Here is a 14,485-nt window from a genome sequence, read left to right as displayed (position 1 = left end):
CAGCCCTCCCTGCCCTTCCTCTCGTGATCTGCTGAAATTCACAGACTCAGCATTGTTCACGGAATCCGTGTTAGACAGGTATCCAGGAGATCCAGATTTGAATTCCCACTCATGCCATAGAAGTTCTCTGGGTGACCTCGAGCCAGGCAAACTCTCTCAGCCAAACCGCCTCACAGAATTGTTGTAAAGGGGGGGGAATGGAGGAGAGGAGAATAATATAAGCCACCTTGGGTCTCCCATTGGGGAGAAAGGCAGGGAATGAATGAATTGGATTTTAAAAAATCATTAAATGCATGGATCCCGTGTTTGTGAGCACTGTTCATGCTTTGCAGCCACTGAAAAAGTATAGCATGGCTTTACATACTGATCCCTACTATGCGATGCGGGTGAAACAATTTCTGCTCCATGGCCAAATGACAAATAATATATTGTCTGCTCCAAATATAGCCAAAATAACCTTTCCTTCTAAGGGAAAAAAAGGCATTATGCAGCCTTCACTGATTTGGATAAAGGTTTGATTGGAATTTATGTATAACGTGATGAGTAAAGACTGCATTGTGGGGCCCAGATAAAAACTAGACAGACCAGTGCGTGAAACTGACAGTTTGATCAAAATCTTCAGCCTAGATGGAATCTCACGCTTTTTGATATGACTTCCTGTTACTTCTGAGCAACAACTCCAGTTTCAGTAGCAGAAGGAAGCAGAATTGTGTTTCCTTTTTTAAAAAATCTATAGAGGAAAGTTTATGTTGTCAAAGTTTACATTGCAAGGGCTAAAACAGAAGCGGAAGGGCATTCTGGAATATTTACCAGCTGTTCCAGGGTATTTTTCAGCCTCTCCAAATGAGCCACTTGACGGCTTCATCAAGTGTGATTTGTGTCACATGGTCGTGCCTTGTGTGGGTTAGATGAATATCTCACTTTCCTGGGATGGCTGACAAATACCTGACTCCTGTTACAATCTGTTGGAAGCTGTGTGCCAAACTCAGTGAACATTTTTGGAAGGAGGCTTGGCTTTTTCCTAGTCTTTGTGATCTGATGATAATCCAAATATCTAAGGATGTCTATTAGAGGGAGAAAAATTAACAAAATGTAACCAGTAAGTAAAGGCGACATCACTAGCAATGATATAATACTGGAATTTGTAGCTCAGTGCAGAGTTTGCGCACCCAGTGCACAACTAGCATTTTACATTCCAACACAACTGAGAAAGCAGGGTAACCACTCAAAATGAGTGCAACTGAAATTGTTTGGACACATTAAAACAGCTCCCCAAACAACAAGCTCTGGTCTTGAGACAATTCCCCCCCCCATACATATACTATAGTTATAGGATACCAATTTTCCAGGGGGGGGGGTAGTTGCTGGTACTGTTACATTTGTGTTGCCCTCTTCCCTAAAACCTTGTCTTCTTGTTGTGTCCTTTCCACCTAAGAATTTGGGTATAGCAGTGTGAAGTCAAGAATCACTGAGAAAAGATATGATATGCTGTGAAAAACAGGCTGAGAGCAGCAAAAATAGGGAATTCCAGGACCCGCAAAATGGATGGGGTGGGGAGTTAGTTGCAGAAATCTCTAACTACTTTGGTTGTTCCTGGCTTGTGCGAAATTGAGAGAACACAAGACAAAAACAAAAAGTTGGGGGGAAGAAGAAGAAGAAGAGGTTGTGGGGGAGGAGGAGGAGGAGGAGGAGACTGGATTTGGATTGGATCACCACTCGAAGGAGTCTCAGAGCAGTTTACAATCCCTTTCCCTTCCCCTCCCCACAACAGACACCCTGTGAGGTAGGTGGGGTTGAGAGAGCTCTCTCGAGAACTGCCCTTGAGAGAACAACTATGAGAGAACTTGTGACTGACCAATGGTCACACCAGCAGTTGCATGTGGAGGAGTGGGGAAACAAACCCAGTTCTCCCAGATTAGAGTCCACGTTCTTAACCACTCCACCAAACTGGCTGCAGAAGGGGTGCCATCACAAAATGGCTGTCAAGAGGAGGCAGTGAGGAAATGAATGGAAGTTCCAAGCAAAGCATCCTCCTATGACCAGGACAGCCATTTCCAACGGGGCATTCCCTGTAGATCCAAGGTTTATGTCGCCAGAAGTGCATAGTGCTCCAGTGAGGTGGAGGAAAGCCAGGACTGGCTCTTTGCTTTAGGGTACTTTAGGGGAGAAGCACGTGGGCACCATCAGTGGGCCTTAGGTATCACACAGAGGATCACTGACCTTTCCTTTCCATTATTAAAACATTTGGCTTGCTCTTTATGCCATCCAGAATGCTCCAGCTTGGGAGGCTCTGAAGTCATTTGCCATCTTTATAAATACTAAAATTTATCCTGCTCGGCATGGAATGGGCTGTTTAACAGATTGCTTAATGTGAAAGTGGAATGCTGATGGATTGCCTTAACTTGCAACATTACTTGGAGACAGCTGATAAAAATGTCTTCATATATAATCATTAGCACTGGAACTTTCCAAAAAGCTGAGGGGGGCAGCCTGTGAAGAAGTGGGGGGGGGGAGGAATTCAACCATCATACTATATCAATATGTACATACGTCATTTGCATTCATTGGCTGATTGAGAATTGTAAAAATGGCCAATGTCACAAGTGAAAAATCAGGGCTGCTTTCAAGAAGAATGCTGTAAAAGCCAATTTTAGTGGTAGAGAATACATGTCATGCTGTTGCTGAGCTATTTAGTATAGATCCAGTGGCCCAGGGCATCTGTGTCTAGCAATAACATATCTAAAGGGCATGTCTCTAATGAAATACATGGACTCCACAGAGATAGCAGTGCTCTAGAGTTCACTTACATTTCACATTAATGTTTGCTTTTCCCCCAGAATAACACTTGCACATTGGTTTAGACTAAAGTTCCTTTACCAAACACACACACACACACTTATGTCCCACCAGCTTGAATTTTACCTATATCCATACTATCTGTCGCTTCATTCTTATTTTCTATGGCAGTTGATGACAGAAACAAGACAATGTGCATCTAGTAGGCGACTTTGATCATGAGCCAGTGTTGTGTAGTTGTCTCAGTGTTCTATGTTTCACTATTACATTACTGTAGTTACAGAGATGAGACTTAGAGTTCCAATCTGTGCTTGCCATGAAGAACTCATTGGATAATCTTGAGCCTGTTATTCTCTTCCAGTTTTCCTTATTTATCAAGGTGAATATGGGGATAAAATAGCATCTGGGAGAGCTACGTAGGCTGCCCCAAGCTCCCTGGAGGAACAGTAGGACCAAAAAAGAAAAAGCAAGAACAGTGTGTAGGGAGGAATGTAATCAATAGGTCCAGTTCAAGGAACAACTATATCTATTAAAATGTGGATCACCTCCACATTATGTTACATGTACTAACCATAAGCATACTCTCCCCAAAGAAATACTTCTGAGACAGACCAGTATTTAGGCCTTAGTGTTTGTCTATACCAGGGTTACCCAACCTTTTTGAGCTCGTGGGCATCTTTAAACGTTGAGAAGGGGAACTGAGCACCACCCCAAAGTGGCCGTCACAGGAGGTAGCGCCAAACCCAATATTTCTCTCCTCACTTTGCAAAAGAATCACCAAAAAAAAGAAACAAAGGAAATCCCAAGGGGAGGATGGAGAGAGAAAAAGAAATGTAAAAAAGTAAGGAAGCCTGATGTGGGAGGGGGAGGGAGAAAAAGGTTGGGGAATAAAAAGAAATAAAGGAAAGCTGCAAGAACAGTGTGTAGGGAGGAATGTAATCAATAGGTCCAGTTCAAGGAACAACTATATCTATTAAAATGTGGATCACCTCCACATTATGTTACATGTACTAACCATAAGCATACTCTCCCCAAAGAAATACTTCTGAGACAGACCAGTATTTGGGCCTTAGTGTTTGTCTATACCAGGGTTACCCAACCTTTTTGAGCCCGTGGTCATCTTTAAACGTTGAGAAGGGGAACTGAGCACCACCCTAAAGTGGCCGTCACAGGAGGTAGCGCCAAACCCAATATTTCTCTCCTCACTTTGCAAAAGAATCACAAAAAAAAAGAAACAAAGGAAATCCCAAGGGGAGGATGGAGAGAGAAAAAGAAATGTAAAAAAGTAAGGAAGCCTGATGTGGGAGGGGGAGGGAGAAAAAGGTTGGGGAATAAAAAGAAATAAAGGAAAGCTGGGGGCAGGGACAAAAGGAGAAAAGGTACATGGAACAAAAAGAAGGAAAGCCTGAAGGGGTAAAGGAACCATAGACTGATTAATTAAAGAATGGGTTGGGCACTTACCAGTCCCTCCTGATCACCCAGTAGCATGGCAAACCCTTTCATTTGAATGAGGGCACTCAGTAAAAAGTCCTGCCTTACCATGGTCCCACCCACTTTCTGAGAATCTTGGTGGGCACCAGGAGAAGTACTGGCAGATGCCATAGTGACCATGTGTGCCATGCTGGGGAACCCTCTTCTACACACACTGCTATTCTAGATCACTTACATTCCTTCTGTGAAAATAAAAAGTGTGGAAGGGGGCATAGCTCAGTGTTAAGAGCTCGTGTTCTGCATGCGGATTCAGTCCCCGAGGTCTCCAAATAAAAAAGATCTCAGATAGTAAGGGCAGGGGAGAATATCCGCCTGAGACCTTGGAAAGCAGTTGATTATTTACAGGCAGTCAGCTGAATGGACCAATGGTCTGTTGGTCTAGCATAAAGCAATCTTCCATATTTGGTCAGGAACAAGAGATGGACAGAAACAACCTTTTGCCAAGTGGTAACTCAGCAGTCATAGACATACATCCACAGGGAAATCCATGTCATCAGTAACCTCCCAACTACATGCTAAGGATAATTTAACACTTTCCTGCTTTCCCAGATATGTTGACTCTAAGTATGAAAACATTCTCCTCACACATGGACAAGTGGTACAGAAAACCGTTTCCCTGGGTGGTTACAGGTTTCGATAAATTACCTCTTGTCAGCAGTCATCTCTATTCATGGAGCACCCTGTTCCAGTATTGCTGCTGCTGACAGTATTGCTGCTGCTCCCCTTTGGCGCCTGGCGTGTGTTGCCAAGGGGAGCCAGCACAGGTTGGGGCATAGGGCAGGCTGCCAGGGTCAGATATACTGCAGGCTGCTTCGGGAGGGAAAAAAACAAACAGCCAGCGGATTCCTTTATGGCAGAAAGAAATCCACAGTACTTTTCCATCTGACATTTCCTGAGGTGGGTGATCATAGAGTGTAGGACTCCCTGCTGTGGACTGCCTGAAACGACTGATGGTTGTTTGTTGCAGAACGCTGTGGTGCTGCAGAACAAGCACTGCACTTCCACTCTGAGCTCCACATTTTTTCGAAAATGTTAACCTTGGGATAGTGCAAGCAGGCCAGAGAAAAGAGGAGTGATGCACCAAGGGACACGAGCAAAAGCAATAAGCAGACATTTGAGAACCAGCGTTTCAGAATACCTACATTTCATTCTCAGATCCGAGAATCCTGTTGACGTTGTGCCTTTTAAAATTCCAGCCACAAGGTAGACTTCTAACATGGACTCAGGCATCACTCAGTAACTATGATATCAAATGGACAATGTTTGTGTCCACCTGGAGCTATGATATTGACTTATAAAACACTGCTGACAGGGGGAAGGGCATGGCTCAGTGGCAGCGCATCTGATTTGTATGCAGAAGTTCCCAGGTTCAATCCCCATCACCTCCAGTTAAGAGGATCAGGCTCAAGGTGATGTGAAAGAGAGCCAGTTTGGTGTAATGGTTAGGAGCACAGACTCTACTCTGGGCGAACTGGGTTTGATTCCCCACTCCTCCGTGTGCAGCTGCTGGTGTGACCTTGGGTCAGTCACAAGTTCTTTCAGAGCTATTCTTTCTTTCAGATCTCTCTCAGCCCCACCTAGCTCACAGGGTGTCTGTTGTGGGGAGGGGAGGGGAAAGGGATTGTAAGCCGCTCTGAGACTTCTTTGGGTAGTGGAGAGCGGGTATACATCAAATTATTCTTCTTCCTGAGACCCTAGAGAGCTACTGCAAGTCCAAGTAGGCCGTCAGTCTCATTTAGTATAAGGCGGCTTCATATGTCATTGGATATGTGACCTTTTCAAGACAGGTAATTCACATTATTCAGGTGTACACAAACTGATTATTTGTTGGGAGACGCACCTATATGTGGGCATCAGCTCTAAGCCTTCTTGTTTTTCCTCTAATGGTGGGAAGTATATTTGTACCTTGAATCCCATTACTGTTTCCCTTGATACAACCTGGGATTACCTCTTATCAGGAAGGAAGCTTGAAAAATATATACATTTCAGATGCCTTCCGAGGGTGTGCAGCTTCTTGAACACGTGTGCACAAAATCGTTTCAGCTGCTACCCAGGCCTGAGCTGCCTGCCAGTGGTGGTGGTGGTGGTTTAGTCATTACAAAACTTCTCTTCCGCATCACTGTGTGAACCAAACACCCACTTGCAAAGAAATGAGGGACTGGCAGCAGCACTTGGGGAATCAGCGCTGACTAACTAGGCGGAGAGTAAACAAAATCAGAAGGTATGACATTTGGCTCTGTAGCGCAATATTTCTTACTCCCAGCGGCATGCACAGAGGAGTAGGGAAGCAAAATATTTCCCACCCAAAGACATAGCATTTCAGCATTCATTCTCAGTGGCGTGGAGCATTTTTTGGAAAGGGGAAAAGACAATGACTCAGGCTGTGAGAGAGCAGTCTAAGCGGGTCCACTTAAAATCCTACTTGGGTCTACTCAATAGGGCTTACTCCCAGGAAAGTGTTCCTAGGATTGCACTGTGAACTTTCAAATCTGAGTATACTTATTAAAAGATGTCACCATCAACTCAGAAGGCTCTAATTCTAGGCAATTATGCTCAAACACCTATAGGGTCCTCTGAAGTTCTACTTACCAGTCGTGAGCAGTGAGCCAGTTGTTTAGCAGGCTGTTTGGATACATCCCAATGAATATGTGGTGGTGGAAAGTGCCACCAAGTGACAGTCAACCTTTAACAATCCCATAGAGTTTTCAAGGCAAGAGACATTCAGATGCAGTTTGCCATTGCCTGCCTCTGCGTAGCAACCTTGAACTTCCTTGGTGGTCTCCCAACTGAATACTGACCTGCTTAGCTTCTGAGATCTGACAAGATCTGGCTAGCCTGGGCCATCCAGGTCAGGGCCCTAGTGAATATGGGTGTGTCCATTTGCATTACACTGCCTTCTCACACCATTAAACAGCTCTCTCAGCAATCTAGCCAATTGTAAGGATGCATCTGACTACAGAGGTGCAGAGAGGGGATGAAGAGTAAGTGATTCCATGCTTCATACTACTCCGTCAGTTTATTGACTTGGAGGACCAAGACCCTTGGTGCTACTGCATTTCTCTGGTCATGCAGGCTATATAGTTCTTGAGCTGGATGAAAGCAAACACAAGCTGCACGCTGCTCCTGTGCAGAACCAGAGCTGCACTGCACTGTTCTCCAGAGGGACTTCACCAGAGAACAAGGAGGCAATCCTCACGTTTTCCTCAAGTGTAATCAAGGACATTCAAACAAGGTCTGTTTGCACAAAGTTCTCTGAAAGCTTACTTCTAAGCAATCATGCTTCGAATCATGCTGCACCAATCAGCTTACGCAATCTGTGGTCTCTTTCAGCTGATGAGGAAACACACTGCAAGAACTATGCCATTGAAAAGAAATAACACCTCATTGCAGATTGCTGGCTGAACATCAGAGTTTCATTTTTTAATTCTCCTCTTAACCTTTGATCTCGGGGATTTATGCGAAGCCAAACTAATTCTGGCCAACAAAACGCTGCAGAATGTCAACAATATGCCCAGTAAAATAATGATGATTGGAAGCATTAAATGGGCTAATTGGAGTAGCATGGTTGCTGCTTCCTCGTGGTTTCATTCAGGGCTAACAGTATCATTGGGCACGGTGAGACAGCTGGCATCAGGTGGAAGATCTGGGGCTACTGTTAAAGGCCAGCAAAAAAAGTCAACTATATTGTTATGGGGGCACCATCTGAACTTCTTGACTCAGGCATCAAAGTGTTTTGAATCTTTTCTGGCTAGATGGGAAGAACACAGCAGGACCATAACAGTTCTGGACAAACTCTTCTTCCTGTGCCCCAACCTGTGAAAACAACATGGAAGGCCACAAGGCAGAGAAGGCCTTTCTATGGTATTGCCCCACTTATGGAACTCCCTTCAGGAAAGCATTGCCTGGCACGTAATTGTCTTAATTTTAGGAACCAGGCTTAAATTTAGTCTTTGTAATATGTGTGCGTGTGTTCTTGTCTCAGGCATCAAAGTGTTTTGAATATTTTCTAGCTATATGGGAAGAACACAGCAGGGCACCTAAAGGACCATAACAGTTCTGGACAAACTCCTCTTCCTGTGCCCCAACCTGTGAAAACAATGTGGAAGGCCACAAGGCAGAGAAGGCCTTTCTATGGTATTGCCCCACTTATGGAACTCCCTTCAGGAAAGCATTGCCTGGCACGTAATTGTCTTAATTTTAGGAACCAGGCTTAAATTTAGTCTTTGTAATATGTGTGCGTGTGTGCACATATATACACATTTTAAATGTTTTATGGTTTTTATCTGCCTTACAAATCCAGAAGGGTTCAGAGTGTGGGCTATACAGGGCTGTTGTTTTTTCAATCCATCCGTCATATGAGAAGCACCCATGTGAGCCACACAAAGATGTGATGCAAACCTGGGAACTTCTTTAGGCATTTGCCCCATTTTACTTCTCATTGAGGACCCAAATCAGCTAAGAGAAAGATAACTTAAATGAACGAACAGGAAAAAAGAAAAAGTGCAATGAACAACAACCTAAATTGGTTTGGTGGACTGGCTCCCTGAATGGCACAGGTTCATGGGCTTATTTACTTCATTTATACCCCACCTTTCCCCCCAATGGGGACCTAAAGCAGCTTACTTTGTTCTCCTGTCCTCAGTTTTATCATCATAACAAACCTTTCAGGTGGGTTAGGCTGAGTGTATGGTTGATTCAATGTCCCCCAATGAGCCTCCACTGCAGAGTGAGGATTTGAATAAGTGGTCTGCCAGATCTTCGTCCAACGCGCTGATCACTGTAGCACATTGGCTCTCGCTGTGAATGATGGGTTAAAAACCAAAGGCCAGGAGCCCTTTAGTTCTAGCCCTTCACTTTGTACCAGAAGACTTGCTCCTCTTGCCAGACTTGATCTTAAAAAGGAAGGGAAGAAGCTCCACCTAGTTGCTATGCAGCTGCCCCCATCCCCAGCTATGTTTTTTTTCATTTCTTTTTTTTCTTTCGTGTTGTCATTGTGAGGGTGTGCTTTTCCCAGGTTCACCCATTGTGAGGTGGGTTAGGCTGAGTGTATGGCTGACCCAATGTCCCCCAATGAGCCTCCCCCGCAGAGTGAGGATTTGAATAGGTGGTCTGCCAGATCCTCGTCCAACGCGCTGATCACTGTAGCACTTTGGCTCTCGCTGTGAATGATGGGTTAAAAACCAAAGGCCAGGAGCCCTTTAGTTCTAGCCCTTCTCTTTGTACCAGAAGACTTGTTCCTCTTGCCAGACTTGATCTTAAATACCTGCAAAAGGAAGGGAAAGAAGCTCCACCTAGTTACTATGCAGCTGCCCCCATCCCCAGCTATGGTTTTTTCATTTCTTTTTTTCTTTCGTGTTTTTATTGTGAGGGGTGTGCTTTTCCCAGGTTCACCCATTGCTGATTTGTTTGTTTTCTACCAATTTTATGCCACTTGCCTGCAAAAAAGAGGTAACATTAAACATGATGTAATTTTATGAGGAAAAAACTGGCAGAGGGAATCAGAAAATGACATGAAAATTAAGACCAATAGTTTAGATCAGGGGTGTCAAACATAAGGCCCGGAGGCCGGAACCAGCCCATCCAGGGCTTTTATGCAGCCCACAAGCAACTGGTGCAAGGGAGGGAACAGGAGGCTGCTTGGGATTGGGTGGGTGGAGCCACTCCAATTGTGGCTTCAGCACAGCAGAACAACCTCATCTGCAGAACCCCTTCACTTCAGGGACAGCCTCATCGGTAAGTTGGGAGCCATTGCAACTGCATTCATACCTCTCCACTTGGCTTGCAGCTCCTGGGATGCTGTCCCAGATGGCCTCAGGGATCAGTGTTTGCACGTGGGGGAGTGCAGATGATCCTCTGTTGGGGCATGGGAGCATCTGCCCAGTGCTGCACTGCTAGGTCTTCAGTCAACCCGTGTGGGTTTTCCTCTGCAGCCCCCTCCCAGCCCATGGAGCCTTGCAGTGAGGACGCACCAACTCGGAGCTTACCAGTTGCTGTCCTTTATAAAGTTTATATCTCTGGTTCCTGACATTACATTTTATGGCACACATGGCCCAGCCTGACAAAGTGACATTTATGTCAGATCCAGCCCTCATAACAAATGAGTTCAACACCTCTGGTTTAGATTCTCACAAGGAACATATGCGGTCAGATGAAAGATTTGCAAGTCTAAATGGTGGGAATGAGGAGGGTTGAAAATCGGTAGCATTGTGGAATGAAGGCATCACAAGGCTCTTTGGCAATAAAAGGAGTGAGAGATTATCATCTATAGCCTCCCCTTACACGCACACACACACACACACAAGGCACTCAATAAAAATTTCATTAAGCTGTTTTGCAAACTCTTCCATTTGTTTTTTTAATCTTTCAAAAGGTCATGAACTATAATACTCCCCCCCCTCCAAAAAAAACCCTCCCAGTTTAAAGAATGCAATGTTCCAAAAAAATCTACTATTAATATTTTGATAACATATTACATCTGTCTTAAGGGGAATGAAAATTAGGGAACAGAAAATGCTAAGAAAACTGTGAGTTATTATAGTATAAAAAACCCATAAAAATGCTATCCTTGGCCACAACTCTATAATGTTTAATATTGCATGATAATACTGAATATTGCATTCTACTTCTTGTATTCTACTTGTTAAGGAAAAGATCTATGTACTGCTAATGCTTAAGCCTGACAGTAAAACTAAGTGATTCTCTATTACTCAATTTGTCAGTTACTTACGGTCACATTACAGCAGATACGTTGCCTGGCCATGGTATAAAAAGACTATTGGAGAAAGCTTTGTGAAGGACTATAACCACCCTGAGCCATCCATTAGTACCTGGCCTAGATCATAGAGTTCCCTAGATCCACAAGAACTTCCTCATTCACTGTATTAAGGGCACCTGATCTTCATGTCAGGCAGTGCTCCCCAACATGGTGCCCACCAATGTGTTTTCTGGTGACCCCTTGCTTCTCCCCCGAAGTGAAGAGCCAAACCCAGCTTTTCTCCTCTTCCCTGGAGCAGGAGGTTCTTGAGAGAACTGCCCCTGAGGCCTGTTGGAGGCTATGTGGCACCACCTGCTGCTGATGGCCCACCCAGCTCAGGTAGATTTTGTACAGTTGTCTGTATTCTGAAATTTTGGCCATGATCTGGCCACTCCAGAAAGATAGGATAAAATGCACAAGGTTTTCTCAGCCATAATAAAAACCATCCCTCCCCCCTCCACCCTGTGCATATTGCATTTCTATAGGATGTAGCAGTGGTTCTTCCTGCTTAACATAAGCTATCCTGTAAATTGCAATGGTTGGGTTTGCTAAGTAAAACAGTTCCTGCCTCAGGGAAGGATCGATGGGCTGGATCCTGTCTGGGGCAGGTGATGCACTGTGTTCTTGGTGCTTGGGGGGCAACAGTGGGAGGGCTTCTAGTGTCCTGGCCCCACTACTGGACCTCCTGATGTAACCTGGCATTTTTGGCCACTGTGTAACAGAGTGTTGGACTGGATCGGCCATTGGCCTGATCCAACATTGGCGTCTCTTATGTTCTTATGGAAAAGTTCAAGGAAGGAAGTTGATGGAGCAGGTCTTTCCCTGCCTTACCTAAGGATGTTGAACCTTCTCTCTGAGCATTGAGAGACAAAAAAAATGCACAAGATTAGTGTCTACAGCGACAAGTGGGAATCAGATAAGATAGCTTCTTTCTCTTCCACTTGAGGTTTGCATCAGCAGAGAATGGGGGGAAAGGCGATTTTACCTTATTTCTCCTTATGGCTGTAGAATCCTGTTCTGTGGTGGCTTTTGCTTGCGAGGCTCTCCCAGTTCTCAGAAAGCTTTGGGATAATTGGCAGGGTGTTTGAGGAAGTTGGAGAAAGATCCACAATGCCACCTGTTTCTGCAAACTTTTTCTGCTGGATCCAACCCTATATTTTGACTGAGTCGGGCAGAGGGGCCCTGACCTGGATGGCCCGGAGTAGCCTGATCTTGCCAGATGTTGGAAGCTCCAGAGGGTTTTCCATGGTTAATACTTGGATGGGAGACCGCCAGGAAGTCCAGGGTCACAATACAGAGGTAGACAATGGCAAACCACCTCTGTTCATATCTTGCCAAGAAAGTCTTGTGATTTGATGGCACTTTCTACCACCAGGATAGAGTGTAAGGAAGACTGAGCAAAGCAGAGGTAGAAACCAGAACCTGAGCAGTGCTGGGGAAATCAGAATTCTACGTGCGTTAAAGGTCATGTTGGTAGTGAAATGTACTCTGTAGATATATGTTGGATATAAACAGACGCAATTATATATAACACTTCCACACAGCATAGCTACAGCATATGTACATGTGACATGTTTTGTTGAAAACTTGCTTCTGAAATATGAATTTTTATACCCCTGGCACTGGGAATTCCCCCCCCCAAGCTATCAAATATACAAGATGCAGATCTACATTTGGGTACTCTAAAGCTAAAACATCAAAATAGCTTAAGTGAGTATCAGATAGTAAAGGTAAAGGTTCCCTTGCTCGAAAGCCAGTCGAATCCGACTCTAGGGTTGCGGTGCTCATCTCCGTTTCAAAGCCGAAGAGCCAGCGCTGTCCGAAGACGTTTCCGTGGTCATGTGGCCGGCATGACTAAACACCAAGGCGCACGGAACGCTGTTACCTTCCCACCGAAGTGGTACCTATTTATCTACTTGCAATTTCTTGCTTTTGAACTGCTAGGTTGGCAGGAGCTGGAACTAGAGATGGGAGCTCACTCCATCATGCGGCACCCGGGCCTTGAACTGCTGAACTACCGACCTTCCACAGCCTGCACTTCAGCATCTTAACCACTTGAGCCACTGCAGCTCCTTGAGTATCAGATAGGGGTGTGCAAAAAAAATTAACCGGTATTTTTCAGTTCAGGTCGATTGGATTTGGGATTTCTGAAAAATCCCAGATCCCAATACCAGTATGATATTCGGATCTGGGACTTTTCAGAAATCCAATAGACCCAAGAAGAAAAATACTAATTTAAAAAAAAAACAGCAGCTGAGCTGGCAGGGAACAATATGCTCCTCATGGGCATAGCCAATCCTGGCTGGACTTGCTGCTCCTGCAGTCCAGTTTGACCCAGGCTGCAGAAGAAGCAAGCTCCAGGAGCTGCTGTGCCACATGGAGCATGGCACAAGTAAACTCTGAAGGTGTTTAAAGGGACCATGATCCTTTTAAACATCTCCATTGGGTGTTTATCCAAAAGGCGTTTAAAGGGCCTGCAATCCCTTTAAATGCCTTTTAAATTCTACTATCTGGTGGCCCCAAAAAATCCTGAATATTTTCAGTATTTTTCAGGCTTGCCATTTTGGATAGCCAGAAAAAAAGCCCAAATAAATATCTGGCTGAAACAATATCTGGAAAATACCGATAAGGTATTTTTCAGATGTTTTTGGCTCAGATTTTGTTGAACACACATGCCTAGTAACAGACTTTATGATGATGTATCTTAATCTGATGCATGTGAGAGAAGTACATGGTGTAAACTCATATTCCTCAGACATTAAGGAAGGTAAATGGGCTATTAGATCATACACTCTTCTTCCTGGAAATATTATGTTTTCAAGGATCTTTCTGTAGGGCAAGCCTCCTCCTCATTGTGCTTGGCTAGGTATCATCATTCTTCCACACTGAGAGCCAGTGTGGTGTAGTGGTTAAGAGCAGCAGACTCTAATCTGGAGAACCGGGTTTGATTCCTTCCCAACTCCTCCACATGAAGCCAGCTGGATGACCTTGGGTCAGTCACAGTTCTCTCAGCCCTGCCTACCTAACAGGGGAGAGGAAGGGAAGGGAATTGTAAGCCGCTCTGAGATTCCTTTGTGTGGTGAAAAGCAAGGTATAAAAACCAACTCTTCTTCTTCTTCTTCCTCTCCTTTCTGTCTAGCTGCCTCTCTGAATTCATGAATGTTTATGCTTCAAAATAAAACCAATCTTGTTTACATTTTGCCACTATTTTCTCAATTGTCAACTACTTTCCCCTTTCTGTTTCTTTCCAGCCACTTCAATGCATCCCCTAACATTAAAATGGGGGGGGGGGGAGAGAAAGCACAATCAATAATTCACTGCATCTTGAGTGGGCAGGTTTTCTGTTGGTCTGTGCTTCTGTCTGTGTATTCAGGAGGATTACAGCAGGTCTGGTAACACTCCTCCTCAGGCCTTTTCACTGGGGCTTACTCCCAGGAGAGTGGG

This window comes from Gekko japonicus, unplaced genomic scaffold (genome assembly GCF_001447785.1).
Source record: "Gekko japonicus isolate JY-2015 unplaced genomic scaffold, Gekko_japonicus_V1.1 scaffold375, whole genome shotgun sequence".
Classification (NCBI taxonomy): domain Eukaryota; kingdom Metazoa; phylum Chordata; class Lepidosauria; order Squamata; family Gekkonidae; genus Gekko; species Gekko japonicus.
This window is presented reverse-complemented; position numbering follows the sequence as displayed.